The sequence below is a fragment of the Fukomys damarensis genome, unplaced genomic scaffold (genome assembly GCF_012274545.1).
Source record: "Fukomys damarensis isolate Sample0158 unplaced genomic scaffold, DMR_v1.0_HiC HiC_scaffold_17, whole genome shotgun sequence".
Taxonomy (NCBI): Eukaryota; Metazoa; Chordata; class Mammalia; order Rodentia; family Bathyergidae; genus Fukomys; species Fukomys damarensis.
The window spans coordinates 26,667,878-26,677,588 of record NW_022900929.1 but is presented as its reverse complement, the minus strand read 5'-3'; positions in this window follow the sequence as shown (position 1 = coordinate 26,677,588).

Below are 9,711 nucleotides of genomic sequence, written 5' to 3'. Positions count from 1 at the left end.
ATATATACACGAGGGCTAGGGTGCCTCAGGAAATGAGGTCCTGGTTCAATCTCCAGGAGCACAAAACAGAAATAAAAATGGGCAGGGTGGGTGCGCCCATGGGGCATGTCCTGCACTCTGAGCCCCGGGCGGGGCTGGCCCCTGAGGGACACCATAGGCTGACTGCAGATAGGGGGACCTGTGCCAGCCCAAGCGGGCCAGGCTTAGAGCCAGGTGTGCCCCTGCTAGGGTCCTGGCCACACACCCGTATCCCCTCCAGCCAGGCCCCGCCTCCCACAGCATACCCAGCCATCAAACCCACTGGTGGGCACAGCGCCCCTGCCACACACAGGCAGGAGACTTCGGGGTCCCACAGCAGGGCACCCCAGCAAGACCGGACTGGACGCTGGCTTTAGGGTGCACCAAGTGAAGCACCGAACCTCCCCTCTGCCTTGTCCTGCTCTCCAGAGTCCCCCAGGAGACATCTGTTACAGTCACCACTGTCCTGGGCAGCAGCGATGGCCCTGGCTCCTGTCGCTGGCAGCAGTGTGCACCCGGGAAAGCGGATGCTCCGTTCCTGGGGACACGAAAGGTTGGTGTCAGGCCACTGGGCAGCGTGGGGGGCACTGGGAGGGATGCTAATCTCACCTTTCTCAGTCCTTAGGGAACCGTGCAGGCCTTTGAGGGCATAACTGAAATTGCTCACTGCAGCTGGGGAGAGAAATGTCATCGCAGCACAGCTCTCTGCGAGAATGTTGTCCCTCAGCGTCGGTTTCCTTACCACCGGCCACAGGAGATACCTGGTTTCTCTTAGCAGAGCTGAGGGGCTCCACAAACTCTTGGCAGTAAGCCATCCTGACGTTCCTGATGGTGCATGCCCGGTACGCAGTCTCAGCAGGGACCAGCTAGTGCTCTTTTCACTTGTTGGGATGATGCTGGAAAATATATAGGTGTGATAAATGTTTCAGATAGAAGCTGCAAAAGTTGATTACAGTAAACCGCCCATTGCCACGAGTCCCCCTCAGAATCCTTCCCCTCACTGTGAACACAGGCATCCCACTGTTCTCACCACTTGTGCAGCAGCTCTGGAGTACTCTTTCCTGAGGGTCTTCTTATGAGGTGTGATTGAAAATGCAGTGAACGCCACTGCCGAGCTCCATCTAGCAGAAAGGCAGCTCGTAAAAACATGACACTGTCCTCATCCACCTTAATCACTGGATCTGGCACTGTGTGACTTCTGGATCTTTCCCCAAGTCACAATGACCAGGAGAAGGAAATGTTTTTAATCCATTTAGGACCTTGAGGCAGCCAGGACAGCCCAACCAAAGACACAGAAAAGGGGACTCCAGAGACGCTACAGGAAGGGGACAGGAGGACGGGATGAGTGTTTTGGAAGTGGAGGGAGGGTTTTGAGGGGTGCCTGGCAATGTGTCCTTTACTGTAATTTGTACTTTTTAACTTCAGCATTCTCCATGTTTTTATCACACCTCATAAACAATCCTGCTGTCAGCATGGTGCCGTCGCTGGCCAGAGGAGGCCACGAGAGCGACCCTGGTCACTGAGCTGTTCCATTCCAGGGCATCACCTTGGCAGCAACCCCTCACAGCTGGTGGACAGAGGTTCCATGCTGTGAGTTGAGACAGCTGCGCTCTGCAGAGGACACTGCCAGGGCCCCACTTCCAGGTACTGTCACCACTGGTGCCCCCACCGGGGCTGCCAGGCCCCCACAGGCCAGCACCCAGCCAGCCGTCCAAGGGGACTGCCTTCCGGGCTCCCCACCGTTCCCAGGAGGTAGGGGCGATGTGGTGCTACCCCTTCTCACCTGACGCCCCCCAGGCCCTGGGAGTTCATGTGTCCCTGGCTCACTGTCATTAGAGCTGCCCTGAGCCAGTGCTTTCCACGCCACCACTGTGGGCAGTGTAGTCAGCGCCCCGGGCCACTGGTCCCACTGTTTGCAGATTGGCCTGCTCTCCCAACGGAAGCCCTGTCTTCATGTCTGCAGGGACGGGCACAGCCATGCAGGGAGGGCTTGGGGAGATGAGAGTCGGCACAAGGGTCCTCGGCTTAGCTGGCCTGGTGGTGCTCACCTACAACTGCAGCACTTGGGGGCCAGAGCAAGAGGGTCGCAAGTTCAAGCCCAGCTTGGGGAAGCTTGCTAACTTAGTGAGCTCCTGTCTCCAGACAAGAAACAAAGTAGAGCTGGAGGTGAGCTAAGTGTGAAGGCCCTGGGTTGGATTCTCGTATTGAAAAAAGAGACAGAGACCCCCTACACTTCTGTGAGCGTTTGCTCTCTGGTCTGAAGGGTCTTTCCCTGTGGCGGTGTCTTGGTTGCTTTCCTCATTGCTGAGACAAAATACCTGACGCCCACAGCTTAAAGGGGAGAGGTTTACTTTGGCTCACAGTTTCTGTCCGTAGTCTGCGAGTGCCACAGAAATGGCCTAGTGTAAGGAAGCTGCTCACATCAGGGAGGCCAGGAAGCAGAGAGAGATGGGAGGAGGTAGACAAAGCCTCCAGGCTGTGCCCCCAGGGGCCACTTCATCCGCCCAGGCCCAGTGCTGAGCCCCTGGTCCAGTCTCCTTCCAAGAGCCCCGGCTCAGTGCTGGAGGCCTCCTGGAACTTTCTGGATCCAAACCCGGACAGTTGTGCTGCTGTCTGCTAACTGTCTGGAGCCTCTGTTTCCCTTGCAGCAGCTTTTGACAAGTAAGGGACAGAGCTGAAGGTGGACCCCAAGCCACCCACTTGCTTGCACCCTAGGGCTGCTGGTCGAGGCACAGGAATGCAGCAGCCACCCCCACAGAGAACACCCAGGGGTGCCGGTGCTGCTGGCCAGGGCTCAGCTAGAGGGCCAGTGAGGGACGCCATCCCTCTCTCCCTTTGCTTCTCCCCGCAGCCCTGCCCCTCCCAGTGGGTGGCACGTCTGGGACCCCGTCAGACACCCTGAAACCCAAAGTCTGTGGCTGTCCCCACAGCTCTCTGGGCCTCCTGCCTGGTGCCGCCCACACCCCCAGCCTGCCCGGGGCCCCGTCAGGTTTCCACGGCCCCGCCCCCCAACTCCGCATCCTCCTGCTATCATCCCCACTAGAGACCCTGACGGTGCCACGGGCCCCGCCGTCCCGCATGTCCGGGATCCTGCAGCGCTGGGATTCCGCATCCACCCGGCTTCCGGAGCAGCTCTTCACCTGCTGGTGGATTTCGGGGACAGTTCGGGGGCTGAAATAAGGCTGTGCAATGTGACTGAGGCCACAGCGGTGACTGCTTTCCACCAGTACAGGAGAGGTACAGTGCCAAGAGGGCCCTGGGCAGGACGCGGGCCTGGGACGGAAGGGGCTGGGCAGGCGGGAAGGAAGGGAAGCCACGTGGAAGAGCCAACACCTGACACACAGAGAAGAGGCGCTGTTCTGGACCCTGTCGCTACGGAGAAAATGAGTCTGTTAGTATAAGTTGGAAGTATTTTCTTCTCGGCTTGCAGTTTGTGTTTTGGCTTTGCTTATGGGGTTCTTTTCATGTGGAAATGTTGACTTTTATCACGCTTCTCCATCCTTTCCTTTTTGGGTTCCAAGCCTTTCGTGACAGCTGGAACTGCGTCCCTTGTCCCAGGGTTATGTGCAGTCCCCTCGCGGTCCGCTTTGCGCACCTTGGTGTGTGACTAACGCATCTGAGTCGTCCTCAGGGCGGTTCCATTTGGATCGTGCTTGATTTGTAAATTCACTGCTGCTGTTTACTTTCAAGAGCCCCCCCTTCGGGAGGATATGCCCTGCCCCTTTCAGCCTTGCTTTCCGCGTTTCCAAACCTTTTTAAACTTTCTTCACACGGAGCTCACTTAGTTCTTACATGACTTTGTTTCTGTGCTATTATGTTTTCTTCCATTTTCTCTTCAGATTGGACCTTGCTGACATCTAGAAAAGCTATCACTTGCTCTTCTTTCCGAGACCCCTCCATGTTTCTGAGTTCTTGCATTGTTTACCATTATCCTCTCAGATTCCTTTAGTATTTCCTCAGCTCCATAAATATATTCTTTACAAATGGCGACCCAGCAGCTGCTCTCGTGAATTCCCCTGGCTGGGACTCCCTGACACCATGAGTGGGACGAGCAGATGGCAGTGGGCGTGTTCATCTTCACAGCCTTCTCTTATTTTTCCATTAAACCTGACATTGAGGTGGGCATGGTGATGCACACCTGTGTTCCCAGCACTCTGAGAGGCTGAAGCAGGAGGATTTGCAAGTTGGAACCCAGCCTGCGCACCTACAGACCTAGCAAGCCTTTGTAGTTTAGTACAGAAATCCTGGATTCAGTCCCCAGGATTGCAAATTCAAAACATACTGGATTTTGGACAAATATAATTTATCCTATAAGAATATTTTTATCTTTTCCTCTTTTACTTAGGGCCCCTTTTTGTTTAAACCAAGAGTTCCTAGATTTATCAGATTCTGAGCTTCTGTGGAACTGGCCTTATGCTTTTCTTTTTCTTCACTACCACACGTTGAGAGCTGCACTGACCAACACCTTACTATAGAATCAGCCTTGAGTCCCTAGGTAGAGGGAACACTTGATCTGCATCATCTTCATCTTCATCATCATCATTCTTACTTGGTTTTTGGAGACAGGGTCTCACTATGCAGCCCAGGCCTGCCTTAAACTCATGGCAATTCTCCTGCCTCAGCCTCCTGAGGACTGGGATTATAGGTGTACACCACCACACCTAGCTACTGTATCACTCTTTAAATCTACCCCTAGACTCAATGTTCTAGCATTGTGCTCATGACTTTCCAGGGCTCATAAATGGGATCGCTCTGCAGTCCCTGGCGTTTGTGCAACAGTTTGGGATTTGGGGCATCACTGTTATGTGGTGGTTTTCCTTACTTTTTTGTCCTGAAAGAGTTTAAACAGAATTGGTAATAATTATTTTCTTCCGAGGAACGTCTTTTTCAGCCATCCAAGAAAACTAGTTTTTTTCCTATGGCCTGAGGCGCGCTCAAAGCCACCTTCCCTTCTGTCATCTGTGAAGAATCTATTTCTCCTATAACCAATTCTTTTAGGTTATGCATTTTTAGAAAATTATTGTCTCACAGGGTGTGGCGACACAGGCCTATAACCTCAACACTTGGAGGCTGAGGCAGGAGGATCGCTATGATTTCCAGACCAGTGAGTTTGTGGCCAGCCTGAACTATACAGTGAGACCCTGTCTCAGAGAGGGAGTGGGGGAGCTATTATCTCTTTAATCCATGATTTCAGATTAACTTGTGTAGAGGCCAAAAAAATAGGGTTTTATCATCCTTCAGTTTTCATCAATATCTGTGGTTGTGTCCTTTTACCTTTTTATCTTTCTCCTCTTCTTCTTGATTAAGCTGAGTAATTTTTCATTCATTTCCTTAAAGAATATTATTTCTTTCAAAGCTTATTTTTTATTTGGGGTTTTGTTTATTCTATTTTTTCCTAGTTTATTAATTTCTACTTTGATCTTTATTTTGATCTGCTTTTATAACTGTTATTCTTTTCTTGCTTTTCATTTTCAGTTGGATGCTTAACTTGAAACTTTACACTTAAGGTCTGTTTCTGCGTTCTGGGTCCATTGGTAATTTCTGTTCCTGATGTAGCATGATGAGAAGTTTTTTGTTTTTTTTTTTTCTGTACTATTTTGAGCCAGAAAGTCACATGAAAATCCCATCATATGGATGTAAAAACCGGGTGAGAGTTTGAGGCCATTTATTTTTGTGATCTGCTGTAATTATTCTTTGATAGATCTTATTTGGGTGTTTAGTTAAGTGCCTTCCTTTCTCCCTGCCTCCTCCCCACAACCCCCGTCTGTCCCTCTCTCACACCTGCCTATGGGATAATAATATATGTTTCCATCCTGTGAATATTTATTTCCTACTGTACAAAGCTGGCTCCATCACTCTCAGGCACTGGCAGAAAGCATCTAGTGATCCTTACTTAAAAAGCAAAACAAAATAAAAAACCAAAAAGGCCCTTTATTTTTTCAGAATTTAAGCAGCCCCTCATTAAGCCTCACACAATGCTGTGTGTGCCCATGAAATGGCCTTGCTGCTGCTGAGAACCCTCAGGCCTCGCCACCCCACTGTGGTGCCCCGCAGAGCTGGCTGGGCTCTTTGAGAACCCTGGATGCCCACTCCCTCTGTTCCAGCGGGTGTCTACTTGCTCCAGGCAGTTGCTCGTGCACAGCTGGGACCGGAAGTGGAGCTTGGGCCTTACTATGTGGCCGTGAGCCATGGGCATGCATCTGTGCTCATGAATTCTAGCAGCGTCTACCCAGGCGAAGGCCTCACTTTTGCAGGCTCCCACTCAGGGTCCAAAGGTAAGAGCCCCATCCGAGGCCGGGCAGCAGGGCCTCCCCTCTACCTGGGTTACAGCAACCAAGTGATCCTGACCCGAATTCCACACAAGTCCCACCGTGTCTTCCCCCCACATTCAGAAAATAGTTCTTGCTGGGTTCTGTGCTCACAGGGCGAAGCCGCACAAGGTCCTGAGCCCGCCCTCTGCACCTGGAAAAGCCGGGACCCACTCCAAAGGTGTTAACTGTCCCCCACTGTGCAAAAGCAGGGACAGGAAACGGAGCAGGGGATTTCTGGGCAGAGCTTCCTTTCCCAACCTGTCTGCTTTCAGAACGCGGGCTCTGAGCTTTGAACTTGGTTGGCATTCAAAGCAGGAAAGTTTGTTTTGTTTTTAACTTTGCTATATCTTTTTTAATATGGTGGTGTGTTGCCTGAGAAAATCGAGTTTGTTTTAGGTTTCTTAGTCGCCCTGTGCCTTTTGTCATTGTAGGAGTTGTGGTCACACACCACTTCCCACACGGGGCTTCCTACAACGTGTCCTTCCTCTCCCGCGCCCGAGTGGGCCCAAGTCAGGCCTGGCAGCGTGTGGCTGTGCCGTACCGGATGCAGCGTGCGTCCCCGGTTCCTGCCCGGGGGTCCTTGGCGGGGCGGGTCTGGGCTGCCGAGCCAGGGCTGGGCGGACCACGCTTCCCTCTCCCCTCGCAGCAGTCTCCGTCCACACCGACGGAGCTGTGTTCGCCACAGATGCCGACATCACCTTTGTGGCTGTCACCAAGGAAACCGCACCCATGGAGTTCACGTGGCACTTTGGGGATGGCCACCTGCTGAGGACAACGTCCAGAGGCATCAGGACCCGGCTCGGCTCCCCCGGGTGGTCAGTGGCTGTGGGCATTGCCACGTGGGGGCAGGGTGGATGGGGTCCTGGTTTCCGGGTCACAAGCCACCAGGTGCATCTGTGAAGGGAGCAAAAGTGTAAGAATTAGAGGAAGAGATGTGGGCCGCAGTAGCACATGCACACCTGTAATCCCAGCACCCTAGGAAGCTGAGGCAGGACAATTGCAACTTAGAGTCTTAGACTTTTCTCGAATTAAAAAAAAATGCCTGAGGAAAGAGGAGCTGGCTGGCTTCTCCTCGGTGGGCCCTGGAATCAGGCAGCCCGGTACCCTACATCCCATCTCAGCTGTGCTATCCAGGACAGGCCCTCCTGTGAAGGCCTGGAGAAGCAGCCAGGGGCGAGTGGGACACACGCAGTGATGCTGCCCCTTGTTGCCAGGGAACTGGCAATCCCGGGACAGATGGGACATTCCTACGGTCAGCCCCTACCTCCCGCTCCTTGCTGAGCTGGCCAGGTCCCCACAGCTGTCACACACGTCCCTCCCATTGCAGGTACCAGGTGACAGTTGCTGCTGCCTGCTCCATGGGCAGTGTGGTCTCTGAGCCTAGTGTGCTCAGGATGCAGAGGAGGGTCCAGGCCAACCATCTTGTCTCTGCCCCCACGGCCCTGGTGAACGCCAGCGTGGCCTTCAAGTGCAGGATCGACTTTGGCAGTGACGTCACCTTCCTGTGGGACTTTGGGGATGGCCCCATCCACCCAGGGAGCAGCTCCACCAGCCACATCTACAGCAGGTGAGGCTGAGGTAGGGGGGAGTCCAGGTTTTGGTCAGGTGCCAAACAGGGACTCGCTGGGGCTGGGGCTGTTGGGAAGCGAGGAGGAGAGTGGTGCCTGCTGCTCAGGGACATGGGGGTGGTGTTTGTGCCTCAGAAGGTGGAGGCCCACACGGGGCAGAAGGGGAGTGGGGGCCGGAGGTCACAGGCAGCAGGGACCACAGCCTTTCGGGACCAAGGGACCCCGGGGCTTCGAGAGGCCGGGAGGCCACAGAGGCAGCAGGCATGGAGGGCTGGGTTGGAATGAAGTGCAGTCTTGAGTCCAGCTTCTCGAGTGTCATGGACACTCGGTCCTGTGTCCCCCGGAGCCTGGCCACATGCTGAGAAGTGCAACCCTGCTGACCTGTTGCCATGCCCAGGTATCAGCAGTCACTTGCTGTGGCCCTGGATGCAGTGGCCCTGGATGCGGCTGAGCCTGCATAACGGGCAGACAGCAGTAATGAAAGAAGCATGGCATAGCGAGCGGAGACAACACAGCCGCTGGCTAGGGTCGTCATCGTCCTGTACAGGACTCCACGTGCTAGTTTTACACAGCTGGGGTGAGAGTGGCTGTGTCTACACCAGCATGCCTGGCACTGCTATGCATCGCTAGACACAGGCGTGGTTCTGCTGTTATAATCCTGGGGACCAAAACACCATCCTGTGGCATTCAGCAACTCAAGGAAGGCCCCGCTCCCTCTGCCCAATGCCGTAGCCTTGGCCTGAGGGCGGTGACCTGGAGGCCAGACTCACACACCTCCAGGTCAGGGGCCCGGGGCAGTGCAGGCAGCCAGACCAGTGTTCCAGGTCCAGACTGCGGGACTGTGGGCTGCCGGTGAGGACGCAGCTCTGTCCAGTGGGGCCCAGGGTGACGGCCGCAGCTCAACAGGCTCAGAACTTCATGGCTGGAAGCTGAGTCTCTCTTGCAGAGGGACTGAGAAAGGTCACAAGCCACCAGGTGGTTTGTCAACGACACCTGTGCCCAGGCACCTGCAGTGCGCTCTGCGGCTCCAGGAGGACCTCTGGCTGTGGGGAAAACACAGGGCACAGAGCTGTGTCTCCAATCTCAGAGTCTTGGAGGATGGCCCATGCTGTGCCACCTGCCAAGTCAGTGCGTATTTCCTTAGCAGATTGGGGCCTGTGGGGTCGGGCTGCCACTGGGACCTCCCGGGGGGACTCACATCGGGCTGGTGCTGCCCTGCTCTCCTGAGCCTGCCCCATCCCTGGGTTTGTCAGGATGCCTGGCCCCTGGAGCAGCGACTTGGGCAGGTTCCGGGAGCCTCAGGTGCAGGCCGATGGTCCCCAATGGAAGGAAATGGTTGGGGCCTTGTGGCTGGGCCATGGCCAGGCCGTGGCTGCCAGGGTGTGTCATCTGGTGTGGGTGACATCAGTTTGGGCTTGGCCCCCACAGACCAGGCGGGTGTTCTGCAATAGGACAACCAGTGGCCTCATGAGATCCCCCGGGACCCTCACCTCCTCCGTCCCTGCCCCGGGGCCAGCCTGCCACCAAACACCTTAAAGACACAAATTTCATAACGAGACACCGAGGGGCCGACCTGGGTCTGTCTGTGCCCACAGGGAGGGCGAGTTTCTGTAATCAAACCCACATAGATATGACCTTACATATTTAGCATGATGTGGTACCCCTGTACACATGGAAAAAAATAAAAATAAATTAACATTTCTAGACCAATATGGCTGTCCATTTCTGTACAATGCCACCTCAACACAGTAAATTGGGATGACTTTTTCCAAAGTTGTCAGCACTGTTAAAGTTTCCCAAAATTCAATTTATAT